The sequence below is a fragment of the Acomys minous genome, assembly GCF_964271855.1.
Source record: "Acomys minous genome assembly, chromosome: 2".
Taxonomy (NCBI): domain Eukaryota; kingdom Metazoa; phylum Chordata; class Mammalia; order Rodentia; family Muridae; genus Acomys; species Acomys minous.
Window position 1 is genome coordinate 69,970,522 of NC_140484.1, and position 20,966 is coordinate 69,991,487.

The 20,966-nt window shown below is 44.6% G+C and overlaps 2 long non-coding RNA genes across 3 annotated transcripts in view; both read right to left on the bottom strand.

Annotated features, from left to right (window-relative positions):
• The window catches only part of LOC311582642, a 95,665-nt gene that overhangs the window by 25,858 nt on the left and 48,841 nt on the right, over nucleotides 1–20,966 (bottom strand). The window lies entirely within an intron of this gene.
• On the bottom strand, nucleotides 70–3,990 carry LOC311592882. Of its 2 annotated transcripts, none has more exons than XR_014777530.1 (3): nucleotides 3,869–3,990; nucleotides 2,884–2,971; nucleotides 70–2,080 (listed from the first exon to the last, which is right to left on the bottom strand). It is a non-coding gene; the product is annotated as an uncharacterized lncRNA (long non-coding RNA). The 2 variants fall into 2 exon arrangements; XR_014777531.1 differs by lacking the exon at nucleotides 3,869–3,990 and adding an exon at nucleotides 3,605–3,822.

A 20,966-nucleotide genomic window follows, 5' to 3' on the forward strand; every position in this document is an offset into this window, starting at 1 on the left:
AGGATCTAAATCAGCATACCACAAGGACAACTGCGCATCCATGTCTGTGCAGCCCCATTCACAATAGCCAATGTGGTTCCAGACCAGATACCCATCAACAGATGAATGGATAAAGAAAATGTGACATGCAACACAATGGAGCTTTATTCAGACATTAAAACATAATAATAATAATAATAATAATAATAATAATAATAATAATAATAAAATCACATCATTTGTAGGAAAATAGACAGAACTGAAAAACATCACATTAAGCAAAACAAGCCAAGCTCAGAAGGATAACTATCACATATTCTCTCATCTATGGAAACTTGATTTTGACATGAAAGTGAAAGAGAAACCATTTGGAAAGAAGGGAGCTAGCACAGAGAGGAAGGAAGACAGGTGATAGTGATGAGGGCTGAGCACAGCCAAAGTATACACTGCTACAGTATACTTGATAAGATGTTATTATGAAGTCCTTGCTTCATACATTTACCACATACAAATAAAAAAAGTTAAGAAGCAGTCAGGACAAAAAGCCCATCACTGTGTAAAGACAAGACATGGTAATGAGGTTGAAACTGCTTAAGTGAAGTGAATCATGGGACAGTGACTAGGAAGTACCAGGGGAGCTGACGTGAGGATTGTTATATTGGCAGTGACACCAACAAAGGGCTCACTGCCAACATACACAAGAGTCAAGATGATGGCATTAGGTTTTAAGAGTTTTTTGCCGAAGGTTGAACAGTCAGGAGACAGGAAGCAGTTCAAATCTGTTTCCTGACCAATCAGGAATAAAGAGATTGAAGCAGGGACATCGAGGGCAGGTTGTTTCTTATTCCAGAGATCAGTGGCACAGTCTGGCCCAGTGACCATCCAACTAGTCCACCCTGCGGCTGTAGATGGCATGCCTCCCTTTTGATCCGGGCTCACCTCAGGTCAGATCTTAGTCACTGGCGTGGACAGGGTTGTTTGCGCAGGTCCATCACGGCATCAACCCCCAGGGAGCTCTGTTCTCACAGGACACTTTCTGAATTGGCTTTAGGTAGAAAGGGAAGTTCTGAGAGCCTTCCCTGAAGCTTCTATTTCTCATGTACCGTCAGGTCAAAAGTAATTATTCTTTGGAACTAGCCATATGCCTTGGTGGTGAAGAGCTCAGGCTGCTCCTCCAGGGGACCTGGATCAGTTCCCAGCACCTACAGGGTAGCTCACAACCATCTGTAAATCTAGTTTTAGGGCATCGGAAGTCCTCCTCTGGCCCTGGCCTCAGCGGGTATACAGAATACATGCAGGCAAAATATTTATACACATAAAGTGATTTTTAAATTAGTGTGCCAAAACTACTTATTTTGAAGAGGAGCGTGTTCTAAACATTTGTTTTGTTTTGTTTTGTTTTGTTTTGTTTTGTTTTTAAGAATAGATAAGAGCCTGGAGCAACAGAACACACCTGTAGCCACAGTACCCAGGAAGCTAAGGTGAGGATTGTGAGTTCGTCCAAGCTACGTACTAAGATCCTGTCTCAAAACATTTTTAAAGCCCATAACTCCACCCACTCGTCCTGACTGCCCGCAGAGCCCTAGATTCGAGATCTGATTCCGTTATCTCCCCACCAGGTAACTTTGCTCTCCAAAAATTAGCACTAACTACCAAACAGAGAATTATTTTCTAGCAAGAGGAGCATAAGAAAACAGTAAAAGGTGAGTGCAGAGACTTGTAGGTGTGGGTAAGTTGGTCTCTGTGACCGGACCTGCCCTGAAGGGCTCACAGACGCATCATTTCTAAGGCCCAATCACCGATCCTTGTCTAAAAATCTCATAAAGGCCTCATTTCACATGAGCTCCAGGCTTACCCAAAAATTGAAAAGTTACTTTTCTACAGAGAAAAAAAAAAAAACTTCCTCTTCAAGCATGTCCTGAGGAAGAAACTCCGAGGCCGGCACAGTTAATACCCCACCCCCAAATATTAGAAAGATCAAGTGCCCCCTGCAAGATCTGAAGGTTCTAAAGAACCGCTGCCTCCATGAAAAGCTGATGCGTCGCTAGCCGAAGGGCATCCATGGCTGCATGCGGCTTCTTTAACAGCAGGGCTTGACTTTCTGTTATGGAGGGAATCAGCAGCAAACAAAAAGAAGGCAAGCTCAGTAGACGGCAGCCCACAGCCTCCCATAACAGCCCACAGCCGCCCACAGCAGCCCACAGCCACCCACAGCTGCCCACAGCAGCCCACAGCCTCTCATAACAGCCCACAGCCGCCCACAGCAGCCCACAGCCACCCACAGCTGTCCACAGCCTCCCACAGCAGCCTACAGCCTCCCACAGCCTCCCACAGCAGCCCACAGCCTCCCACAGCAGCCCACAGCTGCCCACAGCAGCCCACAGCCTCCCACAGCAGCCCACAGCATCCCACAGCTGTCCACAGCAGCCCACAGCTGTCCACAGCAGCCCACAGCCTCCCACAGCAGCCCACAGCTGCCCACAGCAGCCCACAGCCTCCCACAGCAGCCCACGGCAGCCCACAGCCTCCCACAGCAGCCCACAGCTGCCCACAGCCTCCCACAACAGCCCACAGCCTCCCACAGCAGCCCACAGCAGCCCACAGCAGCCCACAGCTGTCCACAGCAGCCTACAGCCTCCCACAGCAGCCCACAGTCTCCCACAGCAGCCTACAGCCTCCCACAGCAGCCCACAGCAGCCCACAGCTGTCCACAGCCTCCCACAGCAGCCCACAGCTGTCCACAGCCTCCCACAGCAGCCTACAGCCTCCCACAGCGGCCCACAGCCTCCCACAATGGCCCACAGTAACCCACAGCAGTGGAACACAGCCACTTTGTAAGCAGTTCATCAGGGCAGGGAAATAAAGGTTCCCTACATCTTCAGAGTTGGACTATGAAATCCCTACCTGAAGGATGGAAGCAGATATTTGAAACGGGTTGGGGCAGGCACGGGGAGTGTCAGCAAATGAAGTCTGGAAGTCTGGGTTCATTTAACTGTCATGGGGCAAATAGGTTTGACAGTCAGAGAAGTGCCAGATCAGACCAGGAAGGGACATTTATGCCAGCTAATTCCCAGCTCGAGTCAAGTGGGTAATTTCTTATTGGCAAAGCTTAAATTTTGTGATACTTAATATACTGAATTGGCTTGGGTTTGCTTAAGGGCCCTGGTGAGAGAAACAACCTCAGGATAATTACCTCTTTCTTATTTGTTTTAACACAGCATGATGTTGAAATAAACTAGTCCCACTCTCACAAATTTTTCAGTCAGAAAATAAACAAAAAACAGAAGACCAGTGGCACAAGCCTCTCTCTCTCTCTCTCTCTCTCTCTCTCTCTCTCTCTCTCTCTCTCTCTCTCTCTCTCTCTCTCTGCAGGAGGCAGAGGCAGGAAGACCTCTGTGAGTTTGAGGCCAGCCTGGTCCATACAGGGAGTTCCAGGCCTGCCAGGACTACACAGTGAGATGCTATTTCAAATGAACCAAGAAACAAAGCACACGGGAAAATAGGTATGGTTGCTTCCCTTGCACAGGACATGCCAACACATGAGCAAATACTGGTATCCACGACGACCCACTATTCCTTCTGTTTATATTTCATTTACCCCACCCTCTCACATATTGTGACATACCTGTGAGGCACGCCCAACACCTGCCACAATGCATGTCACCATAGAGTAATGAAGGCTTCTTGACCTGCATCCTTTTCCTGTGAACGTCTACACATTTTGCACTCTCCAACTATCAAAAAGTCATTATTGGTAATAATAATAATAATAATAATAATAATAATAATAATAATAATAATAATAATAATAATAATAATAATATAAAATGAAATGACATCACAGGGTAGGGTGGAACAGATTTGCAAGTTGGGAAACAAAAAACAGCACCTCTCAGATGGAAACGTACAGCGCGGACAGCGGCGGTCCAACCGCAGCGCTTCACAGAGCCCAGCGACCATCTTGATTGCTGACGGCTTTGCGTGTGAGGTTCCAGCGCAAGACCAGAAGGCAAGTGTTCGAACAGGCGCCAAGGCGGAGTTGAAGACAGGCCGTTTCTAATTAAGAATGGCTCTAGAGTCCTGCCTGAAGCTAGAGCCCAAGTCAACTGGTGGCTTAGTGGTCACTAGAGTTTGCTGATGTCACACTTGCCACCCTTGCTGAGCCCCCAAGAATTTCTCTTGGCTGTCTACACATCTAGTACTCCCAGCCCAGGGGCTCCTGGGTGGCAAGGCTGCCCAGCCCCTTGCTGAGCATAAGGCTGGAATTCGGTGGCAATATGTGGGTGTCACAGAAGTTTTCCCCAGATCTCAGATAATCCGTCTTTGGACAGGCAAGATTTTAAAAAAAGAAGGAAACGCGGAGGGCTCGACCAGCTGGCTCTGAGCGCTTCAGTTCCCTGTTGCAGAACCGGAAATGTGAGGCCTCAGTAAGCGAAGCGATGGTGACCGTGTCAGTGTCGGCAGAGTTCTGCCCGACCCACAGGAAAGACCACAACGCGTCGCCGCCTCCACAGCGTCAGGAATAAGACCATCTAGTCATGTGAAGTGGGAGCAGCCCCGAAGCTTATTCACTGAACATTAAGTGACGACGAGAATGTGTCATAGAAGAGCGTGGGAGGACCTGAGGGTGTCGCCGAGGTCTGATCTCCCGTATTTCATAAACCCAACATGGTGGTGCGTGCCTCCAGTCACAGTGAGGATGGCCCCCCGGCGGCTCATATGTTTAATGCTTGCTTGCCAGTTGTGGAATTATTTGAGAAGGATTAAGAGGTGTGGCCTTGTGGGAGGTACGTCACTGGGGGCAGGCTTTGAGGTTTCAAAAATCCACTGGCTGTTCGCTCTCTCTCCCCACCTTGTGTTTACAGATCAGATGTCAGCTCTTAGCTACTGCTCCTGCGTCAGGCCTGCCTGCTACCTTGCTTCCCTTCATCCCAGAAGCTGAAAGCCCCCAATAAACTCTTTCTTCTATTAGTTGCCTCGGATGTGGTCTCTTACTACAGCAATAGGAAAGTAACTGAGACAACTCCTTTTTCTGTTTGAAATTACATATTCTAATGAAAACCAAGTGTAGGGTCTTTGAAAATGAGCCTATGAAGCTAGAAATCACAATGGCCTCCAAAAGAGATCAAGCCCTGACTGATAGAATTATTGGGAGACTGGAGGTGATGCTCGGCGGCTTCCGCTTACCACAAAAATATAAGCCTCCCAGAGAGGGACCTGGTTATCCGTTTTACACCAACTTGTTCCCATATTTTCATATCAGGCAGAGTACAAGAGGAGGTAAAAGAGTTTTTTTCCTAAATTTTGAAAAGGTATCATCTTGAGTTAAAAGACAGCCTTTATTATTTAATTAACAGATGTTAATTAAATACCATGGGTTTCCTTATGACATTGTTATATGTGCATATAATGTAGTTTTATTATAGCTAACCCCAATTGTTTGTTTATTTCTTTGTTTTTGAGATAGGATCTTGCTATGGGCCCCAAGCTGGTTTTGAACCTGCAATTCTCTGGCTTCAACACCCAAAATGCTGAAATTGCAGGCATGACACAACATACCTCTAAAAGTATATTTCTGACATACAATGAGTGAGTTGGACTTATTACAGGAATCTTAGAATGATTTTATATTTTAAAATGGTTTGATATGAGGAACTCTATCAATGCAATTCACCATAGCAATCGGTTAAAGAAAAATTTAACATCGATTTTGGTCAGTAGCAGAAAACAGCGTATAATTAAACAAAAATTAATCCTAAAGAGTTGAGAACTAGCCTTAATTGTTCTGTGCATCCCACACACCTCATACGCTTATAATTTTAGGATTACATAATTCTTGTGAGAAATTATATGTTTTCATAAAAAAAAAAAAAAAAGAACTGGATGCTGACACTGGATCAGACCTGACAGGATTCATTCCTCACAGCATGCTGGTCTCTGACCTCCTGCATCCTTCATGTTCCAGCCCCAAGCGCTTCAGGTGCTGTTCCTCATCAGAACAAGACAGCTCCCAGGACGGCTTCGAAGAAAACTTCTGATCCCAATTAGTCCAGCGTTCTAGACTGTCCCACATAGGACTTCTATTTAGCCTGGAATTTCTCAACATTTAGAAACTGAGCCACAAATACTATTCCTGGCTTGTTTAACCATTTTCCCCCATTTTATTTGGGCCCCTACAAGGGTATTATTTGCCCCAAATCAGAAGAAACCTTCTGTAGCTCTTTTGGGTTACAGATGATTGTTTTCAGTGGGAGCTGGTCATAAGTTAGTATTGGCCTTATTCAGAGAAAAAATGAGTTGGACTCATGGATGTCTCTCTTTTCCTTTATCTTTCATAGGTACAGAGCTAGGGGTTGAAAAGAAAGAAGGGGGAATTTAGAAATATGAGGGATGATAAGACAGAAAGTAGATTATTGAATCTACTGCTCAACTTAAAGCTTTAATTATTACTCACAAAAAAAGGTTATTTTTAATTCATAGGTATAGATTTTTATATATTGATGCAAAATAAGTTTAATTTTGATACATTGGTATAGAATTCAAATTTAATATTATGCTTCACATGCATTATATATATAGGTATTATATCCATATAACTCAATTATAATACAAGGTTTACTTCCAATACTTTGAAAGTGCTATTGCAGGCAGTTTATGATAGTTAAGTAACAAACTAATTGTTAGTTGATCAAATCCTGGTCATGTCATTTACTAGTCTATTTCTATCACAAGATTATATATCCTAAGTTTAACAGATAGATAAGGTAAAAATAGATAAGGTCTTCAAAAGCTTCAGAGACCTACAGAATCTGGCATTTAAAGATGTTACTATCTTAAAGATTCTTTGACAACAAGACATGTTAACTCTTGGCAACACCCAGCCTTCCTCAAAGAAGATCATGAGCATCAAAGAACTTCATTATGGAGATGCCACTAGGCAAAATGTCCTTGTTTCTGCCACAGACAGAATTCTGCCTAAAAATGGGAATGCTTGGATGCAGGCAGAGTTGATGGCCAAACTCTGCCAAGACAGGGTAAGAAAGTCCTACCTCACTCATATGTCTGTCAGATATACTAGGCCAGAAGGCTGAAGATGATGCTGTAATGTTAGAGAGAGTTTTGGGTGACTGTTCATGCGGTAAATTGTCTTTGTCATTTTTTCATTTTGGAAGTTGCTAACTTGTGCCTCTGGTTTACTCAGGTAATTAAGTTTTATTCCTTCTCAAGTCTCTGATGGGGTTGAAGACCAGATAATTTAGCTTTACAATTAAGCTTAGTTGTTTAGGGGATAAGATGTTTTTAGGTCTAGATAGATGTTTTAAGTTAATAGAGATGAGATATGATAGATATTGATTTATATTCAGAATTTCAGACTTATCAAGATAAGAAAGATGTTTTCTTCAAGGTTGCCAAAATCAAATAACCAAAACACTATGAATGTAACATTTATATAATTCCTGATTGTCTTGTGGTTCTTCTTGCTGAATGTAGTGTATTGTATTTATGTATAAAAAATAAAATAAAATAAAATTTTAATCCTAAATTTGGTAAAACACATAATATATGCCAATAGAAAAGCCTTCATTTTCTATATATGTAATATTTCAAATTTGTTGATATTGAAGAATGCCTTATTTTGTCTAATTATTGTTTTTGTTGTTGTTATTGTTGTCCAAAGGATAATTCAGATTTGTGATTTCATCCCTTCACTACACAAGAGCAATTAAAATTGAAGTGGTTAAGGTTAAGAAAGAAAGAAAGAAAGAAAGAAAGAGAGAAAGAAAAGAAAAGAAAAGCCTTCATTTAAGAAGATACAGTATAAAGTTCACATCATAGAAGGTACTGCTGTCACTACTCCTCATCAGTGTTCAACACTGGGGTTCTAGGTTATAATTTACAGATTTTTTGTTCTCAAACATCAACTCAAAAAACTATTAGAACCAAAAAATCAGTAGCACAACTGGATAAAAGCTAAATATACAAAAAGCAAAACTTAAATAGCATTAAGAAATTAGAAAGCATGGTGAGATAGTAGAACCCTTTCAAAACATGTAATATACTAACTCACAAACACGCAAAAAATACTCTTATACAAAAACACAAACACATACACACATACATATGCACACATTCATACACGACCTACATACATATAAACACATATGCACACAAACACATATATACACAAATACAGAGAAATATACACAAATACATACATGCATATACACAGGCACACACATATGCAAACACACAGAGACATTATATACACAGAGAAAGATTCCCTGGGCTTGCCTTGCCCCCACCTTTCCCTCCCCTTGCCCCTGCCTTGTCCTCACCTTGCAGGGCCGAGACTGAACCCACAAGCGCACTTGTACTAGGCAAATACTCTACCACTAAGCACCACACAGCCCTGGCACTACCTCAGTTTATAAGCACTTAGTGCTCAGGTAAATTCTTTTTTCCCTCACTCAGGTAAATTCCTTAACATCTGCATTCATCGTCCATTGCTGTGAGAGCTTTAGTCCCAGCTTCCCTGTACACTGTAAAGGAAGCTCATGAGAGAAGGCTGCTCACAACAAGCCTTGAAGAAGCTTGATAAACCCTAAATCAAACCTGGCCCACTCTCTTCCACAATATTTTACTGCTTTCACTGGAGGACTTTAAATGCCAAAAAAAATTTTATTCAAGATGCCCTTTGACAGAGAGAAAACAATTTGCAAATGCCACCGAGATTAGAGCAATATGTGATTGTTTTCTCGTGTACCTTAAATTGTCTTTAAAAGAGTCTACAGGGTAGAACAAATGGCCTACCCTCTTCCAGAAAGACAAACTGCGGGCAATTAGTGCCTTTCAGTAGTCATTATGCCTTTTCTGAGACAATCAAACCTAGAGGCTGCGACGCCTGGCTGCAGACCGACAGGCATCTCCTCTGTAAACTCCCTAAAGTGTCAGCTGAAAGCTGTGCGTGGTTTTGCAATTATAATTTTAAAATGTTTCCATGTGAAACCCCCTAACTTCCACCATCTGGACAAATTCCTTCATTAAATGTGTTCCTGGCATTGAAGGATCTCAAGATAATTTATTTAAGGGAGAGAAGAGATGAACCCGCGGCTCACACACCTGGCTGCGCTGGCTCCTCATCTTTCATTTAACAACAGCCTGACAAAAAGGAAGCAGCTTAGACGTGTCTGTCTGGCCCACTGTGTGAGGTAAACTAGAAAGATGAGAATCACGGGGGATCTCAGAGGCAGGAAAGGGTTAAAGCCATCATCAGTCAACTCTAGAAATAAGTCCAGGGAGCGATTAGGATTTGCTGTAATGCCATCATGAGACAAGTGTCAAGCTTTCGTGGTTTCCACAAAAATCCAATCCTTTCCCCCACCACAACCTTCATGGGACAAAGAAAGGATGGTCTCAACGCACAGAGAGACCACTTCAGGCCACAGAAATCAAAATCCCTTTTTGCTCACTACAGCTTGCCAGAACAGTAGAGTTCTTGTGGGAGCAAATGAGATGTAGAGTTTTAATGGAGGTCATAGCTTTTTCTTTGGGGAAACCACTTCTTTTCTGTTACTCAAAGGCAAGGTCTTGCCCTTATGTTGAGACCACAAGTTTCCTATGAGCAATTATGCTTGCTTCTCCCTCATGGTCTCTCCCCATCTCTGTCTCCCTGTCTCTGTCTCTATGTCTCTCTCTGTCTCTGTCTCTCAGACACACACACACACACACACACACACACACACACACACACACCCCTTAGCCACCATGTCTAGGCCAGCATAGTGTCACAGGAGCCTGATGTGCTCAGGGTTCCCCAGGAAGCCCCTCAATCCCAGGAGTCACCTCCACACAGGACACTTCTTACCAAGAAGGGCAGAGGCGAGTCCCTTTCCTTCCCTCATGGGCAGTCAGCTGCAGCATATCTGTTTTCACTGCTCCTCCCCGCCCCCACCCCACTCCCAAGCCCAGAAGAACCGGACTGGGAAAGCAGAAGAATAAATCCCCAAGATACACACAGACTGTGGACCTGGGATTCGGCTCACAGAGTAGAGGAGGAGAAAGAGTTCCACCCACTGTAGATTTGAGCTCCACACTGGAACTGGAAAGGCAGAAAGTAAGAAAATGTTTGCAAGTTGGTTTTATGTTATTAAGGGACAAGAAAGGAAATTGACAAAGTGTGGCTGGAGCCAATGTCTGAAAGAAAGAAAAACTATTTCTTGTCCATATCCCCACTGCATGAGGCAGGTCAAAGCAGTTTTCCACCTAGCACAGGAAGACAAGAAGGGCCATCAAAGGACTGCAAAAAATAAGTAACTGGAAAATAGCACACCGACTTAAGGTTACTATGGAAACAGATCCAAGGTTATCCCGCCCAAAAGACTGCAGACAGGTAAGGCTAACCCTGACAGCCTGGACAGCGCAAAGGATGGAAAGGTCAGGCCAGAGTGCCAAGGATTTGAGAAATTCACTGAAGAAAAATATCCAAATGACAGTGACAAAACTACCTGGGGATCATCAGAGCCACGGAGGGAGGTGAGATAGAGCACTTTGTTGTTATTGTTCGGTTTATTTTAGTTTTTAAATTGATGTATATGTGGGGAAGTGAGTGTGTGTGTGTGTGTGTGTGTGTGTGTGTGTGTGTGTGTGCGCGTGCGTGCACACGCCTGTCCCCATAGAGTCCTGAAGAAGATTCCCTGGAGCTAGAGTCACTGGGAGTTTGTAAACAGCCCAAAATGGGTACTAGGAACAAAACTCAGGCCCTCTGGAAGATCAGTGCTCAATCTTAGAGTCTCAAGAGAATGCGTGAGACTGATAGAAATACTCTCCATCTTGATGGGGATGGTGTGACAGCACACATAGACTGATCACCTAAAATGGGTGGTTTTATCACACTGGGTATGGTTTCTCTTTGTTTGTATGTATATGTGTGTCTGTGTGTGCACAGATGCATGTGTGTATTTGGGTACATATGTTCATGTGAGCTCATGTGTATAGAGTCCAGTTCTTAAGATGCTGTTCTCCTCCAATCCTTGATAGTCTGAAGCAGGATCCCTCCGGGTGGGGTGGGGTTGGGGGGGAACTATAGGTGTGTGCAAGCACCCTCAGCTGTTTTCACACGTGTTCTTGGGATCTGAGTGAGCTCCTCAGGTTCTCAAGGCAAGTACTCTTCTGACTGGGGCTATCATCTCCCTGGCATCCTAACCCTGATTTAAAGGAGAGATTTAAAAGGCATATAACCCAGATGATAGGTACGGGCCTTAAATGGATCTTGAGTCAAACAATTTATATCTAAAAAAAATTAATTTACAGAACAAGGCAGGCTGGATACCCTGTAAGTGAAGATGTTTTTGCTAAGCTGGGGGAGACAGTGATGATGCTGTGCGCAGTCAGAAGTGCAGCTATTACCTCTTAGTGATTCTTACTAAAATGTTTCCAAATGAGGACCAACATGGTGGCTCCATGCGTACCGGCGCTTGTCTCCTGACAGCCTGAACTCAATCCCCAGGAACCACGGGCTTGAGGAAGAGACCCAAGCCCAGCAGCCTGTCCTCTTACTGTGTTTGACATGTGGACACACAAATAAATACATCATATTTACATACATACATACATGCAGACAGACAGACAGACAGACAGACAGACAGACAGACAATGTATTAAAATGAAATGTTTACAAATGAAACTAAACTACGTCTGAGTTCACTTCAAAATAGCTCAGGAGACTAGGGTAATAAAGGGGAAAAGGCAATAGGATTTACCATAAGTTAATAACTTCATGATGCATAGGTAGGGTTCATTACGGATGGAATTTTCCATATTAAAAAAAAAACTAAAAGCAATTGTATGCTCATATAACGACCAAAAGAAAATTCAATAACATTAAATCAATAGTGGCTTTTAGAATTTGAATTCATTTCCATCTTTTCTTTATAATCTTGTGTGTCTCCAAACCATTCTTAGATAAATAAGACTTTAGAGGTTTTTTTTTTTTTTTTTACTCTTTCATCCTCACCTATCCTTTAAACCATAATGCAAGTCCTCTCTCCTCCAAATGCAAACCCCAGCAGCAGCAGCAGCAGCTTCCCTCCCACGCTGGCTTCTCCCACCGGACACCTGGGAAACCACGTCCTCTCCTCAGCGCCAGCCATCAAGGGTTGCCTTTTGATGATCTAATGTCCCACGCTCGTCTCTAAGCATGCTCTCAGGCTTAACTCTGCCACGCAGTTTCAAGGACCCCAGAGATGTCGCTGTCTGCACGGTTATAGTCTTCTAAAGTGAGAGGACGAGGTTAGCGTTAACCAAAAGCAAGCGAACCAGGGTAGAGGCCAGGAGAGAGGCCAGGCACGGAGCCTCCAGCCGGCCTGCCAGTGTGGCAAGGCTGGGTCGTGAGAGGTACCACATGAACTGGAAAACTCCTGAGTCTGGGGAGTCAGTGGAACTCAGTTGTATTCACACCTGTGTGGCTTACCTTCATCCCCAGCAGCTCCAGAAGTCAAGCTAATACTGTGTAACCTGAAGCTGACATCATTAATGACACTGGGGCCAAGTGTGGTGACGCACACCTGCAGTTCCAAGCATTTCAGAAGCTAAAGTCAGAGAATCATGAAGTCAAATCCAGTCAGGACCATGCAGCAAGTTCAAGGCCAGACTGGACTACATAGTGAAAACCTGTCTCAAGATTAGACAAGTAGATAAATAAGTCACACTGTGTTATGGTCTGAGTGTTTGTCACCCCAAAACTTATACATTGAAACTTAATCCCCAGTACAATAGTATTAAGAGGCATGGCTTTTAGCAAGACTCTTCTTCAGACCTGAGATTACTGCCTGTTGTAAAGGAGGTTTGCGAGAGTCTTTCCATCGTTTCTGACACATGAGGACACAAGTACCACCCTTGTAGCAGACAAGACTCCCCAGTCTTCCAATCTGCTAATGCCCTGATCTTGGATGTTCCAGGCCCCAGACTGTAGGCAAGGAGTGTCTACTGTTAAAAAGTCAGCCTGAGGTGCTTTACTGCTGCAGCTCAATAAACAAAGACACACTCCATACAAACTACCAGGTATAGCCCAAGGCCCCCAGGTAAACATGCCTTACCCAGCAGGCACTCACCTAGGTCAACACTCAATTCTTTGTTGGGACAAGGTTAACCCTGTCTATACAAGTGTCTTCTTTTCTAGAATAAAAACAACCAATGTTCCCCTCTTACAGAGAAGAGAACTTTCCTTGGGACTCTTACCTCCAAATTTGCTGAGAGGAGACCAACTGAGTCTTCTGAAAGAAAAGCAATGGTAGACGTGGACCCCAAAGATAGACAAGCCTTGGGAAAGAACGGAAAGAAAACGGCTCGGAGAACTGAGCAGTAGGGAACTAAGTAAGGGCTCCAGGCCAGGAGCATCAGCCCTGACTGGGAACTCCCTCATTTGGGATACAAAGACTTGGGCCCATCTCATGCCAGACTCGGAATGTGTGGGATAAGACTGGGATGTGTGACTTAGCAAGTCACCCAGGCAATTTTAGTCCACATTATAATTTTTAAAGCACTAGCATGTTTAAAAGACAAGAAAAGTGGGTAGTTATTATGGGAGGGAGAGTCATGTCCTTTGAGGACATGGCTGTTAGGAGGCTGTCTGTGCTGCAGTGGGTGGACCCACACCCGAGCACGAATAGGCAGGACTAATTGGATTCAGGAGGCATCAATAACAAGGAAAAAGATAGAGGGCATGAAATTGGAAGGAGGTGAGGTAGGAGGCACTAGGGCTGATGATATCTGCATGAATTTTTCAAAAGAAATCTTTTTTTAATTGTGTGTTCTGGAATATCCACAGACGGAGCAGAAGGGCACAGTTGGAGGAAGTGAATGGTAGCTAGGGAAGGTTCCGATGGACAATGCATGCGATTTCCATTTTAATACTTTCAGGTGCCAGATTTGGGGTTGGTCCCTCTTCTTAACTGGAGATCCTGAGACTTAGTTCAATTCTCCCACTATCTACCCAAAGTTACCAGCAGAGCACACACAGTTCAGTCCCCCATGTCTGTCCTGGCTCAGGCAACAGTCCTAGGTGTTGGTCCCCAGGTTGCCCGCCCATCTCTACAAATTAGCTACCGGTTGGGGTTTTTCACGAGCCCTCCTTGGGTTAAATAATTTATTCCTTCAGCTCACTCAGAAGACATCTCACCGATGTTTACTAGTTAATTGAAAGAGACACAGGATGGCCACAGGCAAATGGAAGGGAGGTACAGACAGGGTCCTGGAGAAAGAACATGGCGTTTTCATCCCTTCCCTGGAGTTACTGCTTTTCTAGACACCGTCATGTCTAAACTCCATTTCTCAGAATTTTTAGTGGAGGTTTTATCAGGTAAATATAATTAATTAAACCACCAGTGATTAAACTCAACCCACAGCCACTTTACTCTTTTTGTTTTGCTTTGTTTTGTTCTGTTTGTTTTGTTTTGTTTTGTTTTTTTCAAGACAGGGTTTCTCTGTGTGGCCTTGGATGTCCTGGTCTTGCTTTGTAGACCAGGCTGGCCTCGAACTCACAGCGACCCACCTGCCTCTGCCTTCCTGAGGGCTGGGATTAGAGGCGTGCGCCATCTCGCCCAGCTCACTTTACTCTTCTTAAAAGTATAGGAGAGTAGAGAGTACTGGAAGTGTCAGACCTTCTCCCATCATGTTTTGGTCCTGCTAGTGACCAACCTTCACCCAGAAGCCACCAGGACCCCCAGCCACAAGTCACCTTATGAGAACACAGAGGACATTGGTCATTGTAGCCATTCCAAGAAGTGTAGGCGTTCTATGACAAAAACTAAGGAGAAAGACAAATGCACATTCCTGTTTATACCACAGGAACCTATGAAGAGCAGCTTGCACAGTGAGACACACAGCCTCTTAAATACAGGGACACCCAAGAGGACCTGGCCCGTGACTCAGCTTCATTCAGGCCTCCGAAGCAGGATTGCCGCACTCAAGCAAAACAGCAGGGATCAGAGACTAGCAACAAGCCCAGCGCTGATAGGGCTGGAGAAGTGGCCCCAGTGGTTGAGAGGACCCCAGTTCTGATGTGAACAGCCATGTCTGCTGCGCACAAGCCACCTATAACTCCAGCTCCAGGAGATCCAACGCCCTCTTCTGGATGCCAGCAGCACCTGTATTCACGTGTACAAACCCACACCGCAGATACACACGTACACACTTTCGTGCACTTTTTAATTCTTCTCTCATACATCACATCCCAAGTGCAGTCCCCCTCCCTCTGCTCCTCCATGTGTCCACATATATAACCCCTTTCTCTCCCCCTAGATCCACTCCCCCTCTGTTTCCCTTCAGAAAAGAGCAGGCCTCACAGAGATATCAAACCAAACATGGCGTAACGCGTTACAACAAACCCTCACATCAAGGCTGGATGAGGCAATCTGGTGGGAGAAAAAGGGGTCCCATGAGCAGGCAAAAGAGTAAGAGACATCCCCTGCTCCCACTCTTAGGAGCCCCACAGGAACATCAACCTACACACCATAATATAGATACAGAGGACCTAGCTCAGACCCATATAGACTCTGTGACTGTTGCTTCAGTCTCTGTAAGCCCCTGTGAGACTGTTTAGCTGAATCTATGGACCATGTTCTTATGGTGTCCTCTTTAATTAAAAAAAAAAAAACAGACCACAGATCACATCAAGGTCTTTTAGCTTCCACAATAAACCTTGTTGTCCAATAGCTCCGATGAGCCCTCTGCTGCCTCTCCTAGGAATCAAAATGGGCTCCCGGAAAATGTAAAATTCCCATCTCTCAAATCAGCAACAGAATACAAATCATGGGTAAATCAACTGAGTAATATTTATGACAAATTAAGGTGCACTGTTTTGTAAATTGTGAACCATCATTAGGCCTGAATTTATGGCTTGGTTTAACAGCTCTGCTCCTCTCTCACCTCAGGTGCTCACTTCTCCCCTGTTTATTGGGAGAAAGAGATGGGAGTGAGGCAATTTCCATAACAACGATCTTCCCTCATCCTGAAGATGCTCTTAATCAATGAGCTGACAGCATAATGCGGGCTTGTTAGAGCCTTCAAAAACAATAAGCCCCAGCCGGGGATGGGACTCTGAGCTGCAATCAAGGAAACCATAGAGGACGATAGGGAAAAAAAAAATCCCAGCGGCTGCAGCTGACACTCTTCTAAAAGAACTGTCTAGAGGTGTACGTGGCGCTTTGCCGACCATCACCAACTCTGCAAGCACAGCAGGTCTCGCCTGTTGTGACTCTTCATACAAAGAAGGATGAGCAATGAGTCTGATGTTTTGACTAAGCATCCTAAGACACCCATTCAAAAGGTTACGCTCTTTAAAGAGGAGGACTTAGTAAACCGCTGTAGAGTAAACAGACCATCCCAAAACTCAGTAGAGAAACAACAGCCGGTTCCTTCTCACAGATGTGGGGCTACAGTAGCTGCAGTAGCTGTGACAAAATTTCGGATGGCAACAAGAGTGCACTTGAGCTTGTTTGTGGCTTGAAAAGGCATGGTGTATATTGGAAGAGAATACGTGGATGACAGAGTGTACAGCTGGGACTCAGGAGCCCCAGGAACCCAGGCAGAAGCATAGCCAGTCAATAACCCTCAAGGCCTTTTCCCCAATAAGCCTCTTCCTCCAGCCAGGCCCCATCTGCAATGTTGTCAAGCAGCACCAGCAGTTGGAGAACAGTGGTCCAGCACATAAACCTCTAGGGCACATTTCATTTCGGAAAGGTAACAAGCCATAAGCAGGTGACTATGCTCATTCAAGCTCGGCTAGTCTCTCATGCTCCTTGGACCAGTGGCCCACTCTAGGCATAGCCTTCTCATGACTGAGGCCAAGAAGTGGAAAATATTACAACATACTTGCCCTTGGCATGGACATGACACTCTGACTTCTGCCCCATTGTTGGTGACAAAGGAAGGCATATAGATAAACCAAGGTCAAGGGGAAGGAAATGTGCCCTGCCTTTATGGAAGAAACCCAAAGTCTTACAATAGAGTATGTGGAGACAGGAAGAGGTTATACTAAGACCAAGTGATTGGATCTACCACTGAAAGATCCCTTTTTCTGTGATTCATGTTACCTGAAGAGTCCTGTGGTTAAACACAACTCTTTTTAGAAAGCTATTGGGCCAGGTAGCTCAGAAGTAGACCACTTGCCTAGCATATGCTAGGTTTGACCACAACCCAACAAAATGTAAAGATAAATCTAATGAAATTATCTCCTTAAAATTAATAAGAATGGCTTTGCTCCATATTCCTACTGTCAGCCTTTTCTCCATCAATACTGGGTCTTGCCCAGTCCCTCCACTAAAGCCAATTGTCCAAGTCACTGGTTTCCAGAGCACCTTGTGTATTAGTCAGGAGTCTCTAGAAAATAATACAATCTAAAAGAAAAGTTGTTGGATTTGCTCAACTGATATAGTTGAAGTAGCCTGTCAATGGCTGTCCTGCACCAGAGAGGTCAAGAACTGAATTTGTGCTCATCTCATGAAGCCAAATGCCCAACAGTCCCGGTCTGGTGCCAAAGGCCCAGAGGGTTCTTAGAGACTCACTGTTCTCCATTCCAACGAAGCCCAAAGAAGCTGGTTCTATTATCAGCAAAGGAATCACCCTCCGAAGAGACAGAGTAGATGCACTGGCCAGCAAGCCTGAAAGTCCAAGGGAGCAAAACAGGCAAAAGGCTCCCATCCTCCACATCCACTTATCAGGCTCCCCACCAGAAGGTGCCACCCACATTTAGGGTGGGCTTTCTCACATCAATTAAAGCAGTGGACAATGCCCCACAGACTTGCCCACAGGCCACCCTGACTTAGGCAATCCTTCACTGAGGCTCTCTTTCCAGGTGATTCCTAGGTTCTATCGAATTGCTCATTAAAAGTCACCAGCACATCCTATAGCCCAGTACGTTGTCTTGCTGGGTAGTCTTCAAAGCCCTACAGTGTTGACAGTGGCTAGAAACTTAGTGAGGCAGATTGTAGGTCCTTATCCAAGGCAAAGCCTCACAAACTCTGTGGGTTTGGGCTAATCACCTAATGGCACGCATTCCCATGAGGCTTCAGGTGAGTCCCATCCTGTTTAAGTATGGAAACGGTGGGCCTTAGAGCATTCCCCTCCCAACTCCTGCCATGGAGCAGGATCTCTGACTTTGCTCCTGCTGTTACATCCAGCACAGAACCTATAAAGAAGCTTTTTAATTGCCCTTTGCCTTAGATAAAGCTACTTCCCCACCACTGAAATAGCAGACACATACGTATCACTGGACCTTAACTCCACAGTCCAACTGTAGGCACCAATAAAGACATTCGCCATGGAATGTGGAGTCAGAGAGACTCGGGTTCCAGTCCAGCTTTGCACCTGAGTCAGGCTTGGGCAGGACTCACTCCCTCTTCACTTCAGTTTCCTCTTATAAGGTTAGTAAAAAAAGAAAAAAAAATCTGGTTTTTTTGCAAATGCAAAAATGCAAATAAGTTTATGGGAAGTATACGACACGGTGTGTGCAAGCACTTTCAGCATTGTATCAAGAAAGCTAAACCAGGTGTGGCGGGACTTGCTTTTAATCCCAGCATTCAGAAGGCAGAGACAGGTGGATCTCTGTGAGATCAAGGCCAGCCTGGCCTACATAGTGAGTTCTAGGCCAAACAGGTTTTTAGCCTTGTCTCAAAAAAGAAAGGAAGGAAGGAAGGAAGGGAGGGAGGGAGGAAGGAAAGGAAGGAAAGGAAAGGACAGTCAACACTCCAATATGGACGAAGGAAGGCCCATGATTTAATACGCTACTGATAGTTCATGGGGTCTCAGGGAGGAATAGACAGTTTTCTTTAAAAGTGTGGCCATGGTGGGCTGACTACACTCCAACTGATAGCTCCACCTCTGTGATTATGAGTAGCACAAATTGGACTTAGTGGGTTATTTGAAACAAAAAAAGTACATAAAATTGGGAGGAGGTGGAAAGAAGACAGAGGTGAATCTGAAACAAGGACTGATGGTGAATCCAATCAAAACATATTGTGTACATGTATGAAATTCTCAAAGAATTAATGAAAGCATTGTTTTAAAAAAAAAAAACTACAAAGTCGGGCTAGAGAGGATGGCTCAGAGGTTAAGAGCACGGGCTACTTTTCCAACAGTCGTGAGTTCAATTCCCAGTGACTACATGGTGTCTCACACCATCTATGGTGACATCCGGTGCCCTCTTTTGGCATGCAGGCACAACACTATACATAATAAAGAAATAAACCTATTTTTTAAAAAAGCCAGGCATGGTGGCACAACACCTTTAATCCCAGCACTCAGGAGGCAGAGGCAGGTGGATTTCTGTGAGTTTGAGGCCAGCCTGGTCTACAAAGTGAGTTCAGGACAGCCAGGACTGCACAGAGAAACCTTGTCTCAAAAAACAAAAACTCTTGGAGCCAGAAACACAAACACACACACACACACACACCCCACATACATACACACACACACACACACACACACACACAGAGGCTGTAAAATCTAAAGAACTATTTAGCTATTAATATCTTAACCACTTAGATGGATCAAAATGGCGGTGGAGGGCAGAAAGGCAAAAGGGAGAGACTAATGGAAAATTCCAAAGGAACTGCTGTGTTAGGGTTGAGCTCTGAAGGAGAGCCGGAGCCTAGGATTATGGAAGCCAGTGAGCACACTTGAAACCCCTGTGCTAGTCTGAGCCAGGCAAGCCAAAGCTTTGAGTTCATCATCCCCGAGGCCTGTGCCCTTTTTCAGTCGGATGTACAAGAGGCAAGCCTGTTCCTCCAGTTTAAGAAGCATGGAGCTGTGGCTTTCAGCTGTCTTACTGGTGTCACATGAGGACACTCCAATTCCTTGCATTTTGGCATGCTCTGAAAAATTACCCCAGCTGCACCACTCCTCAGGAAGGAGGCGACGCTGGACCACAGCTTTCTGAGTTTCCCTAGAGGCTTTGCCCTGATGAGATGGGGACTCAGAGATGGGAAGAATCGGAACACCCTTTATCCCAAAAGAACTGGAATTTGCTGTACCTACGAACTTAGAGATGCGATCGTTGGCTAAAGCTATTACAGGGGACAGAACTGTGAAGTTAGCCATAATCACCTCCATTCCACTCTAAAGTGATGCTAATTATGAAGATGGTTTTGTAAGGAAAGCAGCATAGGGGAAAGAGTATAATCACTTTATATTTGAAAACAAAGGAATCATTTTCTTGAAGATAACGCAGGTGCTAGAACTGAGTTTCTGGAGAACATTATATATTATGTAATATATATTCCAGGCATAATAGAGCCCATCCACCCATAAACGTAGCACTCTAGAGGTAGAGACAGAATAATCCGAAGTTTACAGTCATCCTCACCTACATCCTGGGCTATATGAAACCCTGTCTCAAAAAAGGGGGAAAGGGGGCTGGGAGACGGCTCAGTTGTTAAGTGCTCGCTGCCCAAGCATGAGGTCCTGGGTTCAGATCTCCAGCATCTACCCAAAAAGCTGAACGTGGTAAAGCCGCCATCGGCACTGAGGAGATGAAGGCAGCAGGTCTCTGAAGCTCACTGGCTCGCCAGCCTAGCTGAACAGGTGAGCTCCCGGTTTACTGAGAGACTAACAAAATGAGACAAAGAATAACTGCAGAAGACGCTGTGCTCAACCTCTGACCTCCATATGCATGTGCACCCACACGCACATGTGCACGCACACACATGCAGCACACACACACACAATTTACACATTTCAGAGATGACCCATAAACTTAAGAGTTGGAAAAACCAGAAAAGTAATTGATAACCGTGTTTGTGTTCACCAGAGCTCCGTGCTCAGGTGAATTACCAGGAGCAGCAACAGTGGAGAAGCCCCTGAGTACAGTCTCCCATATTCCAATATAAGCCATCTCCATCACCCCAAAATGACCCTTTGTTGTAAAAAACCCCAGTCTTTGAGACAGTCCGTTGTTAATGAACAGTCTTTCTCCTCCAATAGAAACAGTCCAA